Raw genomic sequence first — 6,108 nt, forward strand, 5'->3', positions numbered from 1 at the left:
AGAAGGCCAGTCATCCTCAACTTGATGAAGACCCAATTTTTGGGATTTGATCGAATCCCACAACACTACTTCGACTGTCCAGACTTCGAGAAGATTATCAGTGTCATTAGCGATGGTTTGAAGTTCGAATATTGGGATTATTATATATCCAATAGCTACCTCTTCCATGGAAAGAAGTTACGCATACCTCGTACATCGCTACGAGATATTGATGGTGCACACCATCGGGACCCATCAAAGCTGTCATCCGAACCACCATCATTGTCGTCGACTGCCCACCATCACGCCCAACCGGTCTGCACGCCAAGGCACCAACGAAGACACCTGGCATCGACAGCCCGAGTGAATTATGCTCAATTATCATGTTTTGATTTCTTTCACCCCTTCGTCTAGTCGTTGTCGTCGTATTCGTGTCCGTCATTTTATCCACGTTGTGTGTCTTCGTCGTCATGGGGGGGGGTCCTTAGTCATTTGGACCCCGTCCCTTTGATTTTCCCCTTTCTGTTATGTTTTAGTTCCCCTTTTATTTTGTTGTTATGGTGGCCCATTATATAAGGGCCCCTCTTGTTGGACCACCCTTCTCCCCCCCTTGTTGGACTCTTTGTAAGGGGGCCATCATGGCCCTATATAAGGCCATGATGGGCACCACGTTCATCAGATCTGGTGTTTTATTTCAGTTACTGGAAGTTATGTTCACCAGGTCTCATCGTGAAGAAAGAAGAGGCAGAGCAAGGAAACGCGAAGTCGATGAAAAAGAGGATCCGGCGATGGGAATTGTGGAGGTCGTCGCGGTGACAAAATTCTCTTGTTCTTCCCCCCCCCCCCCCCCCCCTTCTACGGGAATTTGCCGCCGCTACCCCCAAGGAGTATTGACAGCCGTTTGGGCGAGGAGCTTAGTCGATTCAATCAAAGGCACGCTTGGGAGGTTTTGATCAAGCCAAGGGACTGGGGAAGCGGTGAACTGTTGTTGGGAGGATTGTTTGTCTATCCACTTCTTCCCCCCCAACCCTCGTCTCAATAGATCTGTCGCCACTCTGCCGTATCCACCGTTGACCACACGGGAACATTGACATGCCGTATCTAACGACAACACGCTTTGGGAAGCTCCGATCAAGCAGGGACAGGGAAACGACAACCTTGTAGATTGGGGCGACATTTGTCTAGCAAGAATTCACCTGTTCCACTCCTCCCTGACCTAGCGTGATCTCTGATCAGGTTCCGCACGATGGGAAAGTTGATTTGCTGCCCGAGATTGTTTCTATTGCCCCCAAATTTGAGTCGGTCCCCTGAGACTGACCGATGGAGCATCACTTCGTCCATTCCTCCCACGACTACTGATTTTGCAATTGGGGCATCACTGATCACGTTATGAGCGACGTGGGGTTGATTTTTTGCCAGAGATCCACTCAGGGCGTTGTTCGACTCAACTTGGTTACCCTCATCCTGGCTAGTCAAGGCTACATCCACGCATTTTGTGCCCATCGAGCTCGGACATGAAGCGCAATGTTCAAGACTGACACTCAGGTCTGCACTCCCGTCAACGGCCTTCTACAACTGCCAGAGATTGCTTTATTCTCCCGGCGCCGACTCTGGCACGGTTAATCATCACCATTGCCGAGCCTCTTCCTGGTCGCATGGTGAGTCGTGATTGTCGACTCCCTCCACTTCTCACTTCCAAGCTTTGCCTATCGCTCCAACATCATGTCGTGATTTTCTGTTGAGCCATCTCTTTGCACTCCTTCGACTCAACCAAATGCCCGACCCCTGCCAATGACACAACTTCTGCACAACGAGCCACATATCGATGAGGTAAGCTGTCTTCCAGCTTGCTCGTTATATTATCCTTTGCAGTATAGTGTCGATCGTCTCTACCGCGCTCGGGCTAGATAGGTGAGAGAGGACCATTGAGAGACAACTACGAGAGTATTTGAGTGTCCCTACTGGTACAGACGAGCCCATCAGATACGTGCGAACCCCTACGGATTGACACCGTTCAGCACCATAGTTGCCTTTGTCCATTCCAATGAGGCTCGAAAGGCCACCATCGTCGTCACCCCGCGACCCCTTCGGAGCTTGGATCTCGGCATCTCCATCAAGTCAGGGCCTACCAGTATGACACGTAGGATGCTTTCATTACATCGTAGTTACCAATACCCGTTAGGTTTTAGGGTTTCACCCGTTGAACGACGACACCGTCGATGTTCTATACCCCTACTTATCTTCGGTACCTAGCCATCATACTTGGTGTCGACCGGACGACGTCTTCGACGATGTTCGCCATCAGATATCCTTATCTGGGAGACACACGCGGATGGTCTGAGAGGACACTTTGGTGTCAACAAGACCATCCAATCTTTAGAGAATCAGTTCTACTTGCCGTTGCTAAAGAGGGACGTTGGGAAGATTGTCTCCCGTTGCTTGACTTGCTCGAAGACCAAGATGACAAAGCAAAACATGTTGGGTTCTAATGGCCTTGACATGGATGAAGAAATCAAAACATTCCATAGTGGAAGACTTGAACTGAATCAAATGACATCATTAAAACCAAGAACGAAGTACCTTTGCATGGATCACATCTGTGATTTCTTGGATCTCAGATGAGACGAGTCAAGCTGCTCAAGTGTGCAACCTCTAAACGTATCCACACGATCCTCAGCACGTTGAATCTCCTCCTCCTTGATGAGCCCCATTCTACCTCCACCATCATCGTTACGTCATTTCGATTGCATCGGGCATGGAGAGGGGGTGTGGGAAGAGTGGATAAGAAGGGGAAAGACCCCTGAACAATTCTAGCATGGATGAGTTTTATTCAAGGCTTTCCCCTACTTATAATAAGTGGAGGCCCATCATTCTAGTTAACAACTCCAGCCACCTAATAACTTTTATTGGACTTCCAAATTAGTTTACCATATCATCGTATAGATTAATTAATGTTGGATCGATTTAACTCAATCGATAGGTCGAGTCTCCAACACGTGGGGTGCCAAACTACACCTCATGTCCTAGAAGATACAAAGGAGTTTGTATCAACTCACTTCATGGAACCTGTTCGTCATCGATTACCATGTGTGTATAGTCTTTCATCCACTTGATGCTCCTTGGATGACTTAGGGTATGGTCAACTCTCAAACCCTAATCAGTCATCCGAGTTGGTACTGATGCATTCAGAAATCATCGGAGAACTCTTCTCCCAGATTCCACTACAATGGCCAAGGATTTCATCGCATCGCCTTCCTTGAGCTGTCACCTCTTATACCGAGGGTGGACGATCCCATCTTGACCACTCAATCATCTTCGTGAACTTCTTGATGTGCACGAACTAAGATCGTTTAGAATCTCATGATTAGAGACTCGTTGGCCATAGTCAAAGTACAAATGTTCGTCCACAAGACGTCTTTGGTGTCTCAAGTCTAAGGACCACTTAGAGAACTGTGACATGAATTGACCTCATTGACAGTTTGGTATAATACAATTCAGGGATTCATACGGATCAATTCAGTGAACTCTTTCCACCAAAGAGCACCCACTATCTATCCTTAATGTCTCCATCATATGAGTGAGGCTATTAAGAACCACTTACATAACCGTGACGTTAAGGATCTTCAAAACAGACAATATGGGATCTTCAAAACCTCGTTTCTCCAGCGCAATCGGGCTGGGCCATTTATGGCACGAGAATTTTTAAACAAACCTAATCGGGCATCGAGCCAACCCGGCCCGAAGCCTGTATTGCTTTAGACTTTTCCTAAAGATGGAATATAATCTTGACCGTCGATCTTCTTTCTGAAGATCGAACGGTCAAGATTAACTCCTTGTAATTTTCTTTGTGTTTCTTTTATTTTCAGGTCACAGCTCAATAAATGCGCTGTCGTGGACAAATCCGATGTGCCCAAATGGACTCTCGTGGCTGATGTGACGAGGCTGATGGAGCAGGGGACCACCGGAATGAAAGGGGTCCACAGCTATGATTTAATTGTAGCCGTTGAACTACCAACACATGGATCTAACAATTTACAAGCATCGTCAACCTTTTCCCCTTTTCGCCATCGCTTCCGCCACTGGAGTTGTTTTTCCAGTGACGAGAAGGCAGATTTCTGTCGATTCATCGCCAGAGACGGTGGCGGAAAAGTCCCATATCAGTCAGGAATGTCTATAGACCATTCCTGATCTAAAAAAAGCTTTTTGAACAACATGAAATGTATCTTTGGCCACCGAATTTGGAATTGTATATTTGAAGTAAAAAATGATGGAGGTGAAGATCCTCCGTCTTCTTCTCATTTCCGTGGGGTCTCTCGGTCAACGGTGGTGACATAGTCATGACCTGAAGGGTGATTGAAGAGGGAAAAGATTGGAAGAAGGAGCCAATCAAGAAGACTTATCTGAAGGACAATTGCAGCCGGAACGGGATCTGGAGCCGTCGATGAGCCCGAGCTGGTGTAGAATCCAGTAAGTAATTCAATTTTATAGTTAGTATCATTACTAGAACATTAATCAATGATTGAGGAATCATCCTCAATCCATCTCCTCAAAATTGAAATAACTCGATTTGGAGCAAACTATCAAAAATCAAAAAAATTCCAATTAAGGCATTTCTACAAACACCTTTTGTGAAATTCTTCAAACGATCATTAAAAATCATTTTAAATATTTTAAACTAATTAAAAAACTATTAAAAATACAGTAAAATCAAGGAAAATATACCCCTATTTTATATACATCTGAGATAAAATACCTAAAAAAATCACTCTCATTCATTCTAAATATTCATTGAAGCCCAATATCTTTTTTAGGCATTTAATCAAACGTTTTGACTTCAGTATTTGACTCTTACTTTTGTACGATAATTGGGCATCTAAAAATTCCAAAAAAATCTTAAAACCACTAATATACTTTCACTACATATCCATAAAATATGGGGTCTATATAAAATCTTTATAAGGGACTTCCTTTGTAAAATTTCTTCTCTCTATATCCCCTAACTCATTAGTTGAATTCCTTCTCCTATAATTTGACTCCTAAAAATTCTATAACAATTTCCTTAAATCATTTTTTCAACCTTTAATATTTCTACATGAAATTAAAAGTCTAAATAAAACATTTACGAGGAATTCTCTTTAGAAAAATCTAGATAAAATTAATAATATTCATAATTCATTTAATTACCTATTAGTATTATCCTATCAGACCCTTCTTTTCCTTACTCTCCAAGTCAGAGTCAATTCTACCTCTAAGTGCAAATCCCTGTGGAGACGACCTTACTTACAACTATACATTCCTGAGTAAGTTTACAAATTAAAAGTTTATTCAATTGAAGCGAAAATAATAATGACACAAAATTTGCACCCCATTTTTGCTTTGTCAATCGCCAAATGATGCAACTCTCTAAGCTGGCACACTTTATACCATGCTCGAAGACCATCGATGCATTGCGAGTAGCGCATTTATTTTTTGACGAGATCGTCGGCTTGCATAGTGTGCCACACTTGATCGTGTCTGATCCCCAACCCACTCGTCGATAGTTGACCAATATTGCCATAGATCACCCCATCACTAGTGGAAGGCGGCCACCACCTCGAGCTGCCTCATCTACTCGATCTGCACTTGTAGTGCAGCTGACCAACCCGATGGCCTATGCGATCCTTCGCACCTCGATCTTCTATGCCTATGTCAAGATCAATGACAAGGTATGCAAGTTGATCGTGGACAGTGGGAGTTGTATCAACGCCATCTCCGATGTCATGGTTGCCCAAATTGGGTTGGCGGCCATACCCCACCCAACTCCCTATGACATGTTGTGGTTCGACGCTTCATCCGTGCTTGTGAAATGTCAATGCTGCATCTCGTTGAAGGTGAGATTCTATGATGAGAGCGTCCTATGTGACGTACTTCCTATGAAAGGGGGAAGCATCATCCTAGGCCTCCCCTGGCTATATGACCACGACGTCACTTTAGTCGGAAGGACGAACACATGTGCATTCATGTACTAGAGATGGAAGGTCACATGTTACCCATATACCATGAAACCGGCGAACAAGACGGTCTTGACCAACCCGGTAGGGTTAGTGGTCGTACGTGGCACCTTGTTTGCCCGAGACTTGGGACGCAAGA

Source organism: Wolffia australiana, chromosome 6, assembly GCF_029677425.1.
Source record: "Wolffia australiana isolate 7733 chromosome 6, ASM2967742v1".
In the NCBI taxonomy this organism is placed as follows: domain Eukaryota; kingdom Viridiplantae; phylum Streptophyta; class Magnoliopsida; order Alismatales; family Araceae; genus Wolffia; species Wolffia australiana.